Source organism: Opisthocomus hoazin, chromosome 9 (genome assembly GCF_030867145.1).
Source record: "Opisthocomus hoazin isolate bOpiHoa1 chromosome 9, bOpiHoa1.hap1, whole genome shotgun sequence".
Lineage (NCBI taxonomy): Eukaryota > Metazoa > Chordata > Aves > Opisthocomiformes > Opisthocomidae > Opisthocomus > Opisthocomus hoazin.
The window spans coordinates 44,006,702-44,026,029 of NC_134422.1; the positions used below are offsets into that span (position 1 = coordinate 44,006,702).

At 45.0% G+C, this 19,328-nt stretch overlaps 1 protein-coding gene across 2 annotated transcripts in view; it reads left to right on the plus strand.

Annotated features, from left to right (window-relative positions):
- PLCL1 (phospholipase C like 1 (inactive)) overlaps nucleotides 1-19,328 on the plus strand; it is a 172,341-nt gene that overhangs the window by 40,407 nt on the left and 112,606 nt on the right. The window contains exon 1 of one of the 2 annotated variants that reach the window (XM_075430875.1): nucleotides 9,941-9,971. The exons of the other annotated variant lie outside the window; for it this stretch is intronic. The gene's annotated coding sequence lies outside the window, so the exon portion shown is untranslated. Of the gene's footprint in view, nucleotides 1-9,940; nucleotides 9,972-19,328 lie in introns of those variants that run through there. 2 annotated transcript variants of the gene reach the window in all.

The window sequence follows — 19,328 nt, forward strand, 5'->3', positions numbered from 1 at the left end:
TAATCAAGTTTTAGATTAGCAAAGGTTAAGGCTGTTTAAAGCTGTTGTTTACTTGTCTATTGTAAACCCATGCCTCCTTTTTTAAGGCACATGGTACTGCATTTCCTTTAAAAAAAACCCCAACCACAAAACAAAAAAACCCTTAAAAATTGGAAGTTAAAAAATGTTCCTGCAGTGTTCCTTGGTAACTGTTTTGGTTTGACGTTTTAATTACAGCCCAAAGGCCTCAACATCGCTTTAAACCTGGTACCTGTATATAGTAGAGAATGGTTTTTACTCCCAGGAGCTTGCAGGTGAAGAGAACAGACCAAGCAGGTGTTGAAGCAAGCATGTGGACTGGGGTCCCTTCGGCTGAACCCGCAGACTCAGAGCTGCCGCTGCTGGCTGGTATCGTAACTTCCTACTACTGCAAGGTGGGATCCTGGCATTATAGGTACAGGGGTCTGAACTTGTTTTCACCTGAGTACTCTGCTCACTGTACCAGGCAGGCAAAGCTGGCTCAGCCAGGAGATAAGTTTGTCTGAAAATACACTGCTTTCTTGTTGTGCTTTACTATAGATCTTTTTTTTTCTGGACTCTAACTGCTTGGTTCAGTTTCTTCTTGCTGGGCTCATACTTCAGGCCAAAGACATTTAAGAAAAGATTTTATCGAAAGCCCCAACTAGAATAGGTCAATCTTCTGAGAAGGCACAAGAGCGGTGACAGCTGCAGATTGCTCGATGAGAGAGATCCTTCCAGCTATCCCAGGACACTGCTAGTATGATGGGAGTGCCTGGAGGGGTATTCTACAAAGAGAGTCCTCTTGAGCTTGTGAATTTATAACCCCTTTTGGCTCCTGACGTGTAACAGCCGGGAAAAGCTGACTTTCTTTAAGACCCTGGGGGAGGTTCCTCTAAGAAGGTAAGAAATGTGATGATAGGATCCTCCCTGTGAAATGGCAATTAAAGGCAAACCATTTTTACCACTGTTGAAGGCAGCTAGTAAATTAGTCCTGAACATTCTCCTTACTTAATTTAGTTTTATTTCGAGGTAATGTGACTTGTCTCCACAAACATCACCTTGCAGGGAAATGTACCTTTGTCAGTGACGAGCAGCGGTCCGTTCCTCTTCCACCGCAGAGCTCCGGGCGCGCGGTGCTGCAACACCCAGGTCATTGCAGAAACTTCTCCCTGAAAGTGTTTAACCAGTGAATTCCAGTTGCTGTGCTGCCCCTCTACCCCCGGGACAGTGTTTATTGCTACTAATGAGGGAGAAGGGACTGGATGGCTTCCTTTTTATTATGAAGTCTAATAATATTTTTTTCGTTTAGGGGGAGGAATGTATTAGAATTAGCTGAGTTGTATTTTGAGGAAAAAATGAGCCTCTCACACATTCCTCTCAGCTGTGAAACACAGTTGGCTGGTATGCTGTGCTTATCCTGGCTGTTGGTGCTAATGATCTCTGAAAACACTGAAGAGCAACAGTTACTGCAGGAGCAGGAGTCCCAGCCATGCATAGTTCAGTCCTTGACTGATATAGAAAGCGTCTTTGTAAGAATACGAGCAGGCTGTACTCCAGAAGGCCCATTTGTTGTATTTCTTTATCACATGCTTTGAATGAGTGCTGAACTTGATACATTGGGGTGTTTTTCTGGTTTTGCTCCCCCTTCTACCTCCACTGAAGTCCGGGTTCAGATACATTTGAATTAAGCTCCTTATTTCTCTCAGAACATCATCTTAGCATGAAAATGAAAGTGGAAGCTATTTAGAGGTCAATGTGGATAAACTATAGTGCTAAGTTTGATCGTATGCCCTTGAAAGTACAAAAATTGTCAACTACTCGTTCTTTTCATAACATTGCTATTCAGATGTTAATGTGCTACCATGAATTTGACAGTGAGAGAAAACACTCATATCCCTCTCAGATTTTCTGAAAGCGCTGAATGTAACTGATAGTTTTCTTTTGTTTTGCTGGGTCATGGACAGGGGGTGGCAACAGGTGGGTAATTCCTTGTTTGGGCAAGGTATAAAAATAACCACAACTGCCTGTTCTTCTGGTTCAAATACACTGTTAAATGACACTTATAGTTATTGTCCTTTTCATGATCCACTTAAGATATGCATGACTGAATCATTTACAAGAGGAAAACCCTAGGGACAATGTGGCTCAGAAGTGGGCCTTTTGTCTCTAGGTTGAAAGTTCAAGTTCAGCCCAGTTTGGAAGGCCGTTTTAGCATACCGGGAACTGGGTAGTTAATGGTGTCATACGGCTAAAGCTCAGGCCTCCATCAGGCTCCCAGGCATCCAGGAGAGCGCTGGGGATGGCTGGGGCACTGGACATGTTGCTGCTTTTCACTTGGGGTGTATTGCCTTGGCAGTGAGGCAGGGACACTGTTTTAACGATATTTTAACTGTAACCAAGGGCGGGTTTTGCCTTCCCAGGTGTACTGCTCTACTTTCCAGCCTGCAGATTAATTTTAGGTTTTAAAAGTATTTCTCAAGTGAAGTCTGAATGTGAAACCTTTTAAGGGCCCCCCTCTTCAGGTAAATTGGCTGAGTACTGTGTCCATGGACAATGCTTTTGGCTTTTTCCCAGATAAGGCTTTTTGTGTGTGTGTGGTAGTCATGCTCATACTTTCTTTTTTTTGACCAGTTTTACATAATTCTTTGGGGAGGCAAACAGTATATTCAGAGGTCGCAGAAAGTGACTGTTTAGTATCAGTCTTCTGGTTACTAATTAAAGCAGCATGGAGAGCCAGTTGAAACAAACACTTATTTTGCTTCCAATTACAACTAGAGTAAACTTTGTGCAGTATCAAGCAGTAAAGAAGACCGCCATCCCCACCTTACCACTTAACCACGCATCAAGAAAAGGCGTTGTTGTTACTTAGACTGATTTGCCGTCTGCTGGATTTTAATCTCCGGGTGTTACTGTAAGAAAGCCATCAAAAATGTGGCGATACGCTTGTGATTACAGGGCTAGGTCTCTTTTTCTCCTTTTTGTTGCAAATCAGTTCCTTCAAAATAAAGCCTAGTTAAAGTAATACTGGGGTTCTAGTCTGATAATATCTTGTGCCACTGCACTATCAGTTTGAAATGTAGTGATGGATTAATTTAATTCTTTGAATTTTGCAGTCAGTACAACACATTGGTTTCCATTCATGCGTGTTTTATGCACGTGATGCTACGCGTGTTAATGAGTTCACACCATTGCACGTCTTGTTAAAATCGGGTACGCTAGGATTCGCTATGTTGGAAGGACAACTGACTTAAAATAAAGATCAAAAAAATTAATAACTTAATTTTAAAAAAAGCAAATGTGTTACAATTATATTTAATTTAAACTTCAAAAATGTGAAGTGCCAGACTATGATAGAAGGTGTTTTCTTCATTCTTCTTGTGCTGCTTTTATAGGAAGTACCGAATAGAGTGGGCTAAAACATTCACTCAGCTCTTGAAACAAACAGAACCCCCCACACCCCCTGAGCAAAAAACCCAAAACCTTTTGAAGTCTTTCTGGAGACTAGTGCTCTTTGTGGGTGGAAGGCAGTTGGTAGCTCATCGAAGATGACCCATATTTTGAACATGGAATGAAAACCATAGCGTTGGTATCTTGTGCATTTTGAAAATCAGATTAGTGGAAAAACGTGGCTGGAGCCATGCATGCGGTTTGTAGGCTTGTCTGATTTAAAATTGCATGTAGCTGTTTAGGTGAGGGCCAAGAAGACAGGGATTTGCACAGATCAGAAGGCCTGCAAAGCAGAAAAGCTCTCCAGCTTTCCTTGTTGTACAGCTGAAAAATGGTAGTGTTGAGATAAAAGGAGTTTACCTACTGCTGCTTTTGTAATGGAAGGTTTATTGACTTTTCACAGTCATCAAATAAGTGTTCACTTGCTTTTTAATTTATTGCCATGCTGATGAGCTGAGGGGGCCTCTGTCGCAGTGCAGAGCCCACTGGCGCGGTGGGAGTGCCTCAGTGCTAGGCTCAGCCAGCAGCCCACCCAGCAGCCCACCCAGCCTCAGTCAAAACCTGATTATTCAAAATACAGCCATGGGCCTGGGCTGCAGCGACACGTGGGCCGCTCCAGGAGGGGCGATTGACCCTGGGACAGGGCTCAGGCTGTCAGTGAAACCACACGTTTGTCCTTGCCACATGTGAGCTTCGAGGGGAAGCTTGGGATGGCAGATAAGCCGAGCTGCATGCGTGTTCTAGAGAAGACCAAGGGGCTGCATAGGCCTTGGTGGAGATTTGAGCACTGACGGTAAAAACAGACTCTTAGTGTGGAGTAAGAAAAAATTTCAAAGACCAGTAAGCCCTTGGATGCTTTTGCTGTTTAAATATTTTTGCATTTCTCAATACCACTAGATTACTAATACTTTTATTTAGGACGATAATTCATCAGCATCCCTTAGATAAGTCTGTTTTAACAAAAAATTGTGTCAGGAAGGTATTGTTTCTAAGAATTCCTTTAGCCATTTGAAAGGAAGTAAGTGGAGACGAAGGCAGCCAAGTCTACTTTGCAGGATGATAGCCTTGCTTTTGCAGCTGCAGCAGTCTGGTCCCACCAGCTGCCCCTTTTGGGGAAGGTACCCGCCATGCTGACACCGGCCCAGCACTTTGAAACTAGTGCAAACCATGTGTAGAACCAGGCTTTAGACAGAACAGAAACATTGCAGGTAATCCTACTGCTGCACTTTGTCTGCAAACCTGTCTTGTGTGGGACTGGCCCGGCTGGTTCTGAGAGAAGATAAAACTAAAATGCCTCAGAAATGCATGTGCATTCCTTGTGTATAGAGACCTGCATCACATGGATTGTCCGTGTTTGGTGATGAAGTTTCTGCCAGGCCACTGGCACACTTTTAATTGGGGATTAGAAGAGAAAGGAAATGTCCTTGATAAAACTTTAGCAGTTAAACACTTTGAAGTTACATTGCTGTTGCTTTCTTCTTTGATCTCCAGATGTACCAGTCATTTTATTCCCATGCATGCAATTATTAATTGCTTTTATATTTAGTGTTTTAAGGGGAAACACTGCTTCATGTTTAATCAGCAGTAAGTGCTGCGATCTCATCGGTTTGCTCTGGAGCAGTAGAACTTACCCAGGTAATAAGATAATGAGCATTAGGTTTTTCCTAGAGTGTTGTGGCCCTGTAGGGGTCACTTGTAACAGTGAATCATCAGTTTACATACTGTTCCTTCTCTGAGGTTTCAGCCTTAAGATTGTACATTACAGTACCTCATAAAATATTACAATTTTTATTTTTTTGTGTATGGCAGGGACTTTCCCACAGTAAGAGAGGAGAACGACGGGAATATCCAGATTCCCCATGTACGGTTCAAAAGTGGGGGGGAAGTTGTTATTCCTGCCCTCTGCTGCAGTGATTTGTTTCCTGGATCTGCTATAAGCCACACTTGCAGTCTAATTCTGAAATATTTGCAATATAAAAGGATTGACACAGACAGTTTAGCACAAAGACCCAATTTTATAAACAGTTCTCAAAACCAGACCACCAAAGTGAAATCTAGTTACCATTCCCATCCAAACACTACGTGTGTTCTGTAGAAATCAGCCCATCAGGAGAAGGAAACGGAGCTGCCATCCAACCCAGTAAAATTCTCGAGAGGCTGATGTGTTGTGAGACTCCCCTGCTGTCACCCAGACTACTGACTCAAAGAAATACTGACAGATACAGATGTACAGTGCCCTTCACTCTACGTGGAACCACTTCGGACTGGCTGTGGACTCGGGCAAATATTGCTGTAGGGATTACACATAGGTCACACTTTCAGATTTGCCAGTTTGTGGGCTACAACATCATTTTTATAACTAAAACCAGTTTTTTTTTGAAAGTCATCACATCACTTAGTGAGCTGTGCTTTGGTGGTCCTCCTCTCAATTTATAGTTCTTTGAAGTGATTTCTCTCCTATTTGGTATACAAGTGAAATGGTCTGAGAATATTTTTGGTAACCCTTTTCATACAAGCAATGCAGTTCACTTTGTATGTGGTGCTTAAAAGCCAGTAAATAGTACTGGCTTTTCTTTGCAACAGCAGAACGCAGCAGTCAAGGCTGCTTGCCCTGAATTATAACACAGACTGCGGGACTTGATAAGCAGGCGCTGTGTGGGAGCAAGATAAAATTATATCCTTGGGATTATACTAAAAATACATTTGTCGAAAGAGTGTTTTCATGGCACGGTTTGATTTAACCTGTCCTTGAAGACATCACACCTCTTTTTGCCTGGTTCTGCTTTATCTTGCTTCACAGATGGCATGTGGGGAAAATAAAGCACGGCGATAATGGTCAGTGTCCTGTGTATTGGAAGGTTTGCAAGCAGCAGTTGCACACTGTGTTTATAACCTCAGGCACTGCCTGATTTTTATACTTATCCCTGCTTGTGAGACCAGAATTCCCGCTGGGCAGAAGGGCTTGGTTAGGCTTCTCTCTTCGGAGCAATAGAGGAAATGATGTCTGTTTTTTCAGAGCACCTTGCTGGAACGTTGTCTCTATACCTGTGTTCCAGAAATGACAGTTGGCTCAAAGGGAAGATAATGTTAGGGAAAACAAATAGGCACAAGAGCACTCCAAAATAAACATAGTTTTTGTTCTGCGTTAAAAACCAAAAGTGAATTAGAAGATTTGCTGCTTGGAGCTTGGTGTATAAAATTCAGTATGAAGTAAGAAGGCTTTGACTCCTTTTCCTAGTAAATCAAGGTGCAAAGATTGTTTACTCTCTTGTAATCACCATTACGTGCAGGCTGTGGAGCCCTGTGTATCTGAACACTTGGGGTCTCGGCGCCTGGGTGAATTTGCTTACAAACGTTGAGCCATAACCTAGTACCCATCTAGTCTGGGAGAGGGAGGAGAAGTGTACATGTCTTACTCTGCCTTTACGTGTCAGGCACATCTTGTATATCCAGATTACATTGTTTTTCCTGCGTAGAAAGGAATTGTCTCATTTTTAAAAACCTGCATGCCAAAATTTAGCTGAGTGCCTGGAACTGAATTACTCGTAGTAGAGTCCCCTAAATGTGGTTTGTTGTTGCAGTCAGAACCTGGACTACCTGAAAGCGGGGCAAAAAAGCACCAAAAGTTTGTGTTTCCAAGGGTGTTCTGGAATGAATTTGGGGTAAAGATGCTGCTTCCGCCTTTGCTGTTGTTGCATCTTTGTCTGTTCAGGGCATCATGTAACCAACACCATGAGCTGAAGAATTAGAGACGCTTAATGTCTTACTGCAAAACTCTTAGGATAAAATGGGGTAGACAGGGTTGTGTGATGCTGCACAGACACGTCAGATGAGCCTTGTACATTTTAACTAGTAACACTGAACACATCGTGGCCTATGCTTGGGTTATGTGATCTTCTAAACGGAGCTAATAGAAAGTATTTTATGGACAGCAAAACTATCTTAAGATCATTCAAGAAATTATAATTAGTCTGCAACATGAAATAGGTGTTAATACTAAGTCACAGCCTGTACTTAGACATCTGCAGTAGAAATGGACCTGGGGCCCTGCAGGCATGCAGGGGAGGTGCTATATGGTGGCTGTGACAGTGACCAGCCAGTGTGGCTGCTAAGACATACTACTGATGGTAGGACAGGCCGACAAGGAGTCCCATGCGTACATCACACTTCTGTGGGGCTCCTCAGTCACCTGCCCTGTGCCTGATAAAGACTGGGTCGAGCACTACGTGAGTGCGTAGTCTGAGCATCTCTCAGCCCGCAAGAAGGGAACAGCATTTGGTCTGATCTGCATTCAAGGAAGACTTCCCATGGCTTCATCTGCCTTTAGCTCAAAGCAGTGAGGTTGGAGGGAGACACAACTGTTCCCTTCCTTAAAGGGTTTCTTAAGTTCACAGTCTTATTATATTATTTCATTTTATTTTTTTGTCAGCGGTTTGTCCTTTCTGTAAAGGAAGCTCTGTTGCTGTTTAAATACTTCTGCAATGCTAACAGGGACGAGCAGGATTTGGTGCTGCATCCCTTTTCCAGTTTTGAGTTACTCCCTGTTCCTATTCATCCTCCTTCCACCTTTGCCAGTAACTGTGAAACAGCCAGTCTTCTATGAAATGAAAATTAAAGATTAGAGAGATTAGTAGGCAACAATTATCCAAAGCGCTTCTATAAGAGGCAGAATAAAATTGAAAGTCTTACGTAATGCTCTGCATCCACTGAAGTTATTCCTTTACATGAGGGAAGGGGGTATTACTGTCAGCATTTGTTGTGCGTGGTGAGATGCTGCGAATCTGGAGGAGTCCAGATGGGTCGAGTCTGTGATGCAGCCTTCCCAGGGCAATGTAACTTAGGAGAAGTGCATACAACAGGTTTCTAAATGTTGTCCCAGAGTGAGTAGAGCACATATTCATTAGGTGGAGATGGAAACAGACCTTTCAAACTTCTCATTTTTATCACTGAGGTGGGTTATTTGATTTTGCCCTAAGCAATGGTTGTCTTGCCCGCTGTGGCGAGAAGGGCTAGAGCAGGGGCTGGTGGAAATCAGGAGCAAATGGCCTGAAACTGCTGTGAGGAGTCAGTGCTTGTTGGGCTTGACTATTTAAAAACAGTGTAAACGTGTTTCAGGAAAGGAACAGTCAAAGCAGCGTACATTTAGGATAAACTGTTGAAGAATCGAGCCTTCCTGGCTTCGCCGCCCGCAGAGCAGCCTGGGCTGCAAGGCGTGCTGGCCGTAGCCTTGTGGGACAGGGGGCTGGGGGGCCGGGGGTGGGCAGAGCTGGGCAGGGAGCTGGGGAGAGTGGCTTTCCTGGGAGGACGGAGCTAATCTGGGGTGAGGGACAGACCCACCCGCTAGTTGCTTCCTCTTCCTCTTGGCTGCTCTAGGTGACCGAGTTGCTGAGACCGAAGGCCTGATTTCAGCCAGGGTAGCGTGTGGATCACAGACCCCTGGTCCGTGGACGACTACTAAGGGATCTGTTGAAAGGAAAAGTGAGTTAAACCACGTTTAACCACGACGCCTAGCCAGACTTAAATGCACTTCAGAGCACTTCACACTGCCACCAGAAAAAGTACAGGAGTCTAGATGGTAAAAAAAAGTCTGAAACCCACTATTTACACTTAGTTGTTTTGCCTGGTGCTTTCCTGTCAGCATCCAGAGAGTTCCCTTTTCCGCTTCAATCAGGCGTGCGTCTGTGGGAGAGGAGTGTATATGCCATTTCTACATGCTCCCTGCTGCTTGGCATCTGAATAAATCTGTTCCTCTTGCTGAGGGGCTGAGTGGGGCACATGCCAAGATGCAATCAGGCTTTGCTTCACTGGAATAAAAGATCAATCTGACTCAGCATTTTTGTTTCTAATGAGGTGACTGCTCTCTCCATCCCCCCCAGGCATCTGGTTTATGCTCCGAGCAATGTGATAGCTCGTATTTAGACTTCATTTCTGTGCTACTTAATTTAGCATCTAAGATGTTTTTGGACACCCATGTCAACCATTAATTTGTTCCGCAGGCTGAAAATGACTGGGTTGTGGATGTGGCTGTCGCTGCTGGCACTGCCTTTGCTTCCCTGCTGAGCACGACAGGTCATTCAAATGCTACAGTAAATGTCAAAAAGATGCCTGAACTTTGATTCCTGATAGATTCCCCCTCCCACGTTCCACGCCTGTTGAGATTCCGGTTTTGCTAGAAGCTAGAATTATTTACAAACTACCTTTCTTCACACCAGGAAGCAGCAGGTGAACTGGAGTCAGAACGTGGCTGCGTTCAGATCTCTGCCCTGATCTTCCTGAGACAGACCCTGGCACAGCTCCTCGTGTTGGAGGGAGCGCCTGGCTCCTCGTGCTGGCCCGCGGCAGGTGCCCAGGAGCTCCGAGCTGTGCACTCTTCCTGAGAAACCGGCTGTTCGTCTGGGATCCTACTTTAAGTTTTTGAAATACCCTCTCTTCATCCTGAATAAGCTTACTGAGTCCTGGGCTGAAGTTGAATTTCCCTCAGCAGCTTCTCTGCACTGCAACAGAAGGGTCAAAGGCATCTATAGGTGATCAGCAGTTTTGTCTCTGGGTTTTTTTGGGGCGGGAGGAGAAGCAGAGCCTTTTCAGAGAGGGATCAAAATTAATTTAGGTGATTAGTCTGTAGTACAGCTTGTGGCTTTTACTTTCTACTTGTTTGTCTGACTCCTCATTGTCTTGCCAGTTTGGTTGTTTTCGTTTTGCAGTTTCAAAATGCAGGAAACTCGAATGATCCCATTCAGTGTTTACTTGGTTATAACAACAGTTTGTCTTTCGTTCTAAAATCCCCATTGTGCCATAATATGCAACTGCGTGTCTGTAGAAGAATTAATCATGACAAAAAGGAGACAAAACCAAAAGCCCTGGAGTACACAATAGGTCTAATCAATCCATGATGTGGTTTCTCCTCGCTAATATTTTCTACATTTATTTCCTTTCTTTTATTATTTTTTTCCTTGTGGTTTGACAGAAGATGCCAGGATGGGAAGGATCCAATTTTGACAGAGGTCTGTTTAAAAGCCTCCGAGTTGTTGCCAAGCAAGTTGTAAATGCAGTGTGGCCAGCACTTGTGGTATACTTTACACAAACTCAATACCAACCATATCTTTGTTAGTATATGCTATAGCTCTTGGTTTTTGGAGGTCTGTCTCCTTTCCTGGCACTGCTGATTTCATTTCCCAAACTGTATTAAAACCTTTTTTTTTGTTTAGAAATATCTCAAGGGCTTAAAATATTCCTGTATTATAAATCTGCTATACGTCTTCTGAATGATACATCTCTGACACAGGTTTGTCCAGATTTGTCTATGGGAGCAATCAAAAAACCGCATTTCTTCTTAAGGGCTGTTACAGTCTAGTTTAAACACAGTGCGTGGCAGTTTGGCATTTCACTGAGTTATATGCATGCGGGTAGGTGAAGCGGTTTCTCTTGTGTGCATTTTCAGACCCCTGGATTTTTTTTCTTTGAAAATCTGCCTCATTGTTCATTTGCAATTGCGAATAGCTCCACTGGAATAGCACCCAGAGGTGCTTTAATAATACCAATAGCAAGAACTTATTAAAAGATGACCATAAATCAGTAGGTCTCCAGAGAAGATTTAGTGGTTTGGTTATATTCCAGCTGAAATTAAAATCACACTACTGCCATTAAGTTTATTAAGAAAGTATGTTGTGGAGATGAGAAGCAAAAAAATGATTACATAAAATGTAGCCAAGAGATGAGAAACTGCTATTATTAAAATGTAAATGCTTTGCATCCTACGTTGGTAAGTAATTATTCCCCAAAAAAGAAATGCCAGAGGCTTCCGCTAATGCATCAGGGACTTTCCTAGCATTGATTTTTGCAAGAAGATACTCGGCTACTGCAGTAAGGAGTGACTGTAGAGAAGAGGGAGAAAAGGTAAAGCAGGCTGTGCTGGGTGACACGCGGCTTGCTGAGCGTTTGTGGCTACGACGCGAGAGGCATGGCTGCTGACAGCACTCGGCGTCAGCCGAAGTCTCTGCTCCGTATGCAGCTGGGCTGGGCTAATAAATGTCCTCACCATTGTGTTACCATTTTGAGGGGCAGATCCTCAGCTGCTCAGTTCACTGCAGTGCTCATTAGAGCGTTCAAGAGTCTGGCTGGGACTCTGTCCATGCTAAAAGGAGTGAGGAATAGCAATGGTGGCAGATGGAAGGTAACGCTCAGCAGGAGGTGCTGGAGACGGGCAGTAGAGACCTCTGAGCCCTGTGCGGACAGGGAGCTCTCCTTGAAGGTCTGAGCAAACGCAGCTCTGCGTGCTGAGCAGCAGTGGAACCCAGGCATCGTATCCTCCCTGGTGCTTGCTTGCGTTGGCAGAGCTACGCAGGGATGGGCGCTGCTGGTGCGGGCTGAGATTCGCAGCACCGGTGAATGGTGAGGGGACTGGAGCATCTCCCCTACGAGGAGAGGTTGAGGGAGCTGGGCTTGTTCAGCCTGAAGAAGAGAAGGCTCAGAGGGGACCTTATAAATGCTTATAAATATCTGAAGGGTGGGTGTCAGGATGGGGCCAAGCTCTTTTCAGTGGTGCCCAGTGACAGGACAAGGGGCAGTGGGCACAAACTGAGGCACAGGAAGTTCCGTCTGAACATGAGGAAGAACTTCTTCCCTCTGAGGGTGACGGAGCCCTGGCCCAGGCTGCCCAGGGAGGTTGTGGACTCTCCTTCTCTGGAGATATTCAAGACCTGCCTGGACAAGGTCCTGTGCAGCCTGCTCTGGGTGACCCTGTTTCGGCAGGAGGGTTGGACCAGATGACCCACAGAGGTCCCTTCCAACCCCTACTATTCTGTGATTCTGTGATTCTGTGAATGGGGAAGTCTGGAGAAGCACAGCAAAATGACTGTGGGTGTTTAGCGTTTTCTGGGTAACGGTGTTGTGAAGAATTCATCTGCTTGCTCTTGGGCAGAGCTCGCTGTAGTGATACAAGCGTCTCATGGGGAGGGCAGGGGAATCCAGACTGTTTGAATACTACCACCCCTTGGGTTACGCCATAGAGACATCATCGAGGAGGTGATACTGCTGTACAGGACTGCTGCGAAAGTTGCTCAGTCTGCAGTGGAATCATAGAATCCTTAAGGTTGGAAAAGACCTCTAAGATCATCAAATCCAACCAGGAAGGTGACCTGCTGGTGGGAACAGCAAGAGAAATGTTTTGAGAATGACTGCCAGCCTCTGCATGTGATGCTTGATCTCTGTTCGAAGGAAATTCAGACATGTAGAGTGGGAGGAAGCTGTTCTGTACCTTCTCCAGGTCCTCAGTCTGGCCGAGGTTTCCCACAGTCTCACGCAGGCGTGGAGACCTGTCTTCCAGGCTGGTGCATCACAAACGAGATGACTGCAGACTGTAGCATACTGACAGGAATTGCAGATGCGTTTGAAGATGGAGAAAATAGCGGAATATGGCAGCTTGAAGCATGAGGAACGTGAATAAGAAACAGTGAAATTCAGCCTCGTATGTGAGCAAGTGTGTTGGGTAGAAGTAAAAGAAAGGAGACATTTAACTGGGGCAAGACACTTGGCAAGCAATAATGGCAAGGGAGACTTAGGTGAAAGCTAAACAAGAGTCTGCCTGTAGGTTGCAGACCTGCTTTGTAAAGCTGTGGTGTCTGCATTTAAAAAGCCGTTTTGTTTCTGTGCTTTTTCAGTGTCAGGATGACATAAACTAACTGGAAGGAGTTTAGATAAGAGGGCAATAAATAATTAAAATGCTGGAGGGGAGTCTGACGAAAGAAGCAAATACAGATGAAGTTTGGCAAAGTGTAGACTATGGAAAGCTATAAATCTATGCCCCTTTGAGAGTAACAGCAGCGAAGGGAGGACAGCATTGCTGTTGGGTATGTGTGAGCAGCTGCTTCTCGCCGTTGGGTGTGATGAAGCTCTGTAGGCCTGGGTCTGCGGGGGTCCCCAGGGCTCTGCCTACGCAGCTCAGACTGCAGGAGCAGGGCCTCTGTGAAGCAAGAGTGTGGACCATCATAAAATCTAACACGATGCAGAGCTCCGGGGATGCCAGCTGCTAGGGAGTGAAACGAGAGTGATTTCAGTGTTTAAAAATGGTTTTGCTTAGAATTAGGCTAGAGGAAGCATGATGAAATGCCGAATATTGAGAATACTCATGTGGAGGGGGTAAGGATTAAAAAAAAAAAAACAAACTAGAAACTGGGAAATGCAGGAGATGGACTGTACCCTTTCTTTTTACTCTTCTGTGTGGAGATGTTTGCAGATACGGCCTGTGGTACTATAGGAAATGTTACTTGAGGGTATTTTTGGGTTTTAGGGTTTTTTTTGTTTGGTGTTTTGGTTTCTTTTGTCTGTTTTTTTTTTTTAACAAGTTGGAAAATGGACAGAGCAGATTGAATGTACAGAGCTGCAATTTCATTACTGAAATGATCTGCGCTCTCACAGATTGAGTAGGCTTTTCCTTAGGAAAGTAATTAAGGACAGAAGCAGACTTGATAAAATAGCACAGTGACTTAAATCTGCTTTTTAAAACTATTATGTTGCAGTTAATCTTGATTGAAATTAGCAGTGCAAGTAATCTTAATGCTAAAACTCCTTCTGCCGTGGAGCTGGTGAGTCTTGAGGCAGTCCAAGAGGTTTTCTGTTTTGCATGAAGTTTGCCCCTAGTAAGGTTTTACTTGTTTCCTGACAAAACAAAGAAATTAAAAATCCAAGTCCAGAGCAAACGAGCTTTTCTGCCAGCTCCAGAGACGTGTGTTGGCTGCACTGATGCCTCTGTAGGGTAGAGCCGGGGGCTCCCTGTGCCTTGCCTGGGGAATCCTGCCGGGTTCTGGCTGTGCCCCCCAGCCAGCACCGGGCTGTCTCCAGAGCCTGTCTGCGGACGCCTGCCTTTCGTCGGGCTGGGTTACAGCCACATCACACCTCCTCCGTGCCAGGCACGGGGCTGGCACGCTCCGTAACATCATCCCCACACGGCGAAGGCACCCACGGCTTCCGCAGGAGAAAGAGGAAGCAGGATCTCCTCCGTGATCTGCAGATGACCTGTGGTGGTTTACTGAATGCACGGTTGGTGCCACCCTGCTCTGAGTTACTGTCTGGTTGTAAAGAGAAACGAAACCAGTGCAGTCATCTTTGGTCTGGTGATACTGTACCGGGCTTGAGTAATGCTGCCTCACCTGTGGGCTCCTGCGAGCCCTGCTCTGCTCCCCAGAAGGATAGGCCAACCTCAGAGAACCTGCCTCTTGCCCGTGGTCGAGGTCAAGACACTTAGCTGCTGGTGTGATAAGATATTTAGCTGTTTGTGGGACTGAAAAACACTTTTTACGCCAGCTGCGCTCCTAGGCTGGAATGGAGCTGGGGAAAGCAGGGCTTGAAGCGTGTTTCCCTATCAAAGGCGCTGATGCTGTACTGAGCTTCCATACAGCGTAAGACTGAGTCGAAGCCTGTCCGTTTGTGCAGCAAACTGAAACACCCGCCTGTCTGTCTGCCACAGCCCCTGCACTGTCAGCCTCAGTGAAGAATAAAGGGAAACAGAAGACAAACAAGAAGCATTTTGGGCAGAGAGAAGCACCGTGTGAATCTAAGCACCCACATTAAGTACTTAGCTGCACAGCCTGAGGTGCTGTATGCATCTGCTGTCAGATATATTTAGAAATAAGACTTGATACTGTATATTTAACGATTCAACTAAAAGTAAGGTAATCTACCACTACCCAGCCTTTCCTGGGTACTTGATTGGGTGGGTGGGAGAAGGAGCAGAGTTACTGACTTTGGTCAATCATCTGTCCCTTTGCTGAGGCTGTGGAAGAGATGCTGGTTATCCTAGTCTTGGAGGAACCAGACCTGTGCCAACTGCAGTAGTATTTCCACTGAAAACATGTCCTAAGGTAATGGCATTGTTGGGGTCAATGTGGGGACATGTGAGTGGGATCTTTAAAACTGATGGTGTCTCAACACCCACCCTCCTGGAAGGGTTTCCAGCGAACATCATGACCTAAAATGCCTTCTCTCCAGATCATAAAAATGGGGCTGCTCTGAGAATGCTGTGTTGTTTAAAGCGCCATCGGCCACTGGGGACAGCTGTATGTGGTGAGGATCTGGAGGGTGTTTGGTGGGAAACCACCTCTGGGCAACCCCTGGATGTCTTCTGCGGCTGAGTACAGTGAGAGACAGGTTAAGAGCGAGGCACGGGGCACCTTGATGACATCGGGACACAGCTGCTGTAAATCTCAAGCACCTCAGTGTCTTTGTGGAAAGACTGGCAAAATCTGAAGAAGAGGGTATTTGTTGATTCACAAGAGAGCCAGCAGTTCTGCACTGAGTTGGATCAGGTTCTCATGGCTTATAAACCAACGTGACTCTTGGCTGTAACACAACGTGCGGGTCCAGTAGTCCGCAAAGTTCACTGGAGCACTGCTTGTCCCGTGTGCATAGAGGAGAGCTCAGCTGGCCTGTTCTGAAAGCAGGTGGTTTTTCTGACCTCCAGAGCTGGCATGTCTTCAGTTTTCTTTGCTTATTTTGAAACAACAGTTGCGGTAATGATTATGTAGATAGAGATTCAACAGCTGGGAGCTTGCAAAACTGCGTATCACTTATGCTGATAAATGATACACTATTAATGCCCAGGGTTAGAAGAGTTTATGTTGCTAGTTACCATTGTTTTGGGTTGTTTTTTTTCCCCTCCACTCCTTTATTTTTGGGTAGTAGCATGTGTGCTATAGAGGAGGTACTCCCGTTTGTTCCTCCATTTTCTTCACGTGCCTCAAAAATGGAGCAGTTGCATGACCTCAGGATGTTATTCCACCCTGAAAGATTCTGCCGAGACTTCCAAATGTGTGTTGCTATTTGGCAAGCTCTAACTTGTTTAGTGGGTGTAAAAAGTTCAAACTGAGGAAACTGCTGAGAATAAACTCAAGATCTTGAACATTTTTGTTTACTATAACTTCCCATGTTAGGATCAGCTGTGTTCAATTTAGTTTGCTCCATATTGCCAAGGGGAAATCTAGGGATGCTGGGTTGTGTGAAATGTGTATTTGGAGGGTGCACGTTCCAGAAAGGTGAGGTATTTGTAACAGATGTGTGTATTTCGGAGCATAAGATGATTAGTGTGCTTTTCATCTAAGTACTTTCTTCAGTGGAAGCAAAATAGCAAAGGAAGATATTGTTGGCAGAGGCCAGAAGCGAACAGGATTGTATCACGTGAAAATGATACCAAATCTGGATTGGCTGCCTGAACAAATATTTGCAATGAGAAAAACCTTGTGCCTGTTGGAACAGACTTGTGTTCAGCCCTCCTTTGGATTTGCAAGGTGATTGAGGGGCGGGAGGAAGAAGTGGTTTATGTGCTCTATTTTACAGTTGCTTTTACTGCTGTTGGACAGTGCGGGAAAAACTTCAATGCAAAAGCTCAGGAATTTCGCCCAAAGCAAGTCCCGCAGAAAATATTCCATCTGTCTAGAGGCATAGGCATAGATACTCATGCCTTGATCCAATAAACTAAGCATGTGCATAGTTTAAAAACGGTTGTAGAGTGTTTTAAAATTATGTGTGTGCTGAAGGAATCTGCTGGACTGGGGACTTCTGCAAACACAGAGGAGAAGGAGGCCCCATGGAGTGCAGCCCACCCACTGCTCTGCGTTTCTGCAGGGCGACCCACAGTCCAAATCCTTCCTTACAGGGTGCAGAACCCCCAGAAGTCTGAAGGAAAGACTCTCTAATAAGAACAAGTCTGCCATGGCATTTGCAGGATCCAGGTGCGTTGCATGCTGCCAGGGCTGTTCACTGTGCCTGAATGGCACTGAATGCTCTGGAGCTGTTGGAGGAGCCAGGACAACTCCAAGGCTTGCTCAAGGACTAGCCCCCCCTGTCCCTCAGCTCAGGCCGTTAGCATTAAAAGTCACAGCAAATCTCTTGCTTGCAGCAGCAGGTTGGAAAGGAGAATTTATTAGCACTAATTATTATTCTTTAATAAAGGGAATTTGTGAGTTCACATTTTGAATTTGAATAATTCAGATTATGCTTGTTGCAGAGATGTTCCTTATGATGTAGGCTTGTTTTAATTAGTGGTATCAAGTCAGCTCAATGGCCTGAAGGCAGGAGCAGTTACCTGATTTATTTGTTGTTTTGAAAATGTCAAGCAGAAATGATGGTTGTTTAACTTCATGAGTGGTTTGTTTGGTTTTTTTCCCCTGAAGGAAGGAATAAAATTTTCTAGTTGTAGGAATTCATAGGGGTGCATATGATTTCCATTGAGTCCCTTTAAAAGAGAGAAGTCAGAATTTTTTATACAGACAGTTCTTCCCTTACACTTTAAAAAAAAGTTATATGCATTGTAATATTCAAGTTATCGTTATCGGGCTACTGGGAGATGAGTAGTGATGTGTTATTAAAAGAAACGTTACGTGTTACTTTCTAGGTGAACATAGTAGTTAACTGCAAGCCATTGCTTGGTTACTTACTGCTGGAAAATGTAATAAAGATGCTCGTTACCATTGATGAGCCTTTAAAAACATTTGAGTGACTGATATTTATGTCTCTGGGATGGCTTACGGAGATGCCTCTCTTTGGCTGAGCCTTGAGGAAGGTTGTGCAGGGGGTAGTAAAGCTGTTCCAGGCATTGGAGCTAAGAATGCGGTCAGGTAGCTCCTTCTGCAAGATGGCTACGAAATATAAAATTGTTTTGAAAGGAAGCGTGAGTGACTTCAGTCACATGAAGTATTAGTGCTAAGGAAGTCGTTCCCCTGGGTGAAGGCTGCACAGGAGTCTCTACTCCCGTGGCTAACTGTAGCCCAGCAAACAAAAGTCCCTTTTCATCCACGGCAACGCTATGGGTAGATGCTACTTTGTTAATGCCACCGATAAAACGGAATCCTCTGTCTTGGAGAAGTCTCAGCTTTGTAGCAAGAGACTGAATTTTTCTAGCCCGTCTTCCAGCTCCAAGCTCAGCAGGCCGTGGCTGTGGCGTGGTGACGGAGCGGATGCTTCCGAGTGCGAGCCGGTGCAGCACAGCCGCGTGAGCGTGCAGGGGGCTGCAGCGCTGCGCCCCGGGAGGGCTGGGCAGCTGCGCTGCGCCTTGGCCCCTGGCCCCAGAGCCAGCTGAGGCAAAGCTGACAGCGCATCTGAACGGGCTTCAGCCTAGGAGATGGTACGTTAGCCAGTTTTTCACCCCCAAAATTAGCAGGAAAGAGTAATGCATGGCAGTGAAACCATTTTTTCCAAACCGCACAGGTCTGAGAAAGCATTTGACGGTTTCTATTGCAATTTGTTCTGGCACATTTCAAAGTGTTAGGGTATGCCAATAAAAAAAAAAATTAACAACACTGAGGCTTTAAATCGGGTTGCAACTTCCACATTTAAATCAGTCACTCAAATCTGTGTTTACTTTACACTGGTGTGAAGAAAAAAAGTCTCCTTTCACCCTCCTGTTTAATACTGCTCTTGACTCTACTGTAGAAAATCCTAGACAGACACAGCACATTAGTCATGTAGCTGAAAAATGGTGCTAGAAGATTGCTGTTTTGTTGATGGCACAGTCTTCTTATGCGGCAGCTCAACCAGTGTGAGAAGAAAGATGCGCACGACCCAGAAAGAAGACAGCGGGAATGGAGATCGACAGCTCTTACCGGGTAAGAAAAAAGTGTAAGACAGGACATGCTTCTGTCATCTTGTAGCTTTGTGATTCTCCAAGCTAAACATTGTGTCTTTCCTATCAGGTTTGGTATCTTTTGGTAGACACTTCCATGAACTTGTCTGATCACTTTTGAACCCGTTTATGTTTAGGGATCTAAAGCACCCAGGCAGTGTTACTGAAAAGCAGTGAGCGAGAGGAGCTGGCTCTTTGTCCAAATGACTTGTGAATGATATGAGGTGGTCATAAGAAATAATGCCACTGACTGGCAACAATCAATCTGTGA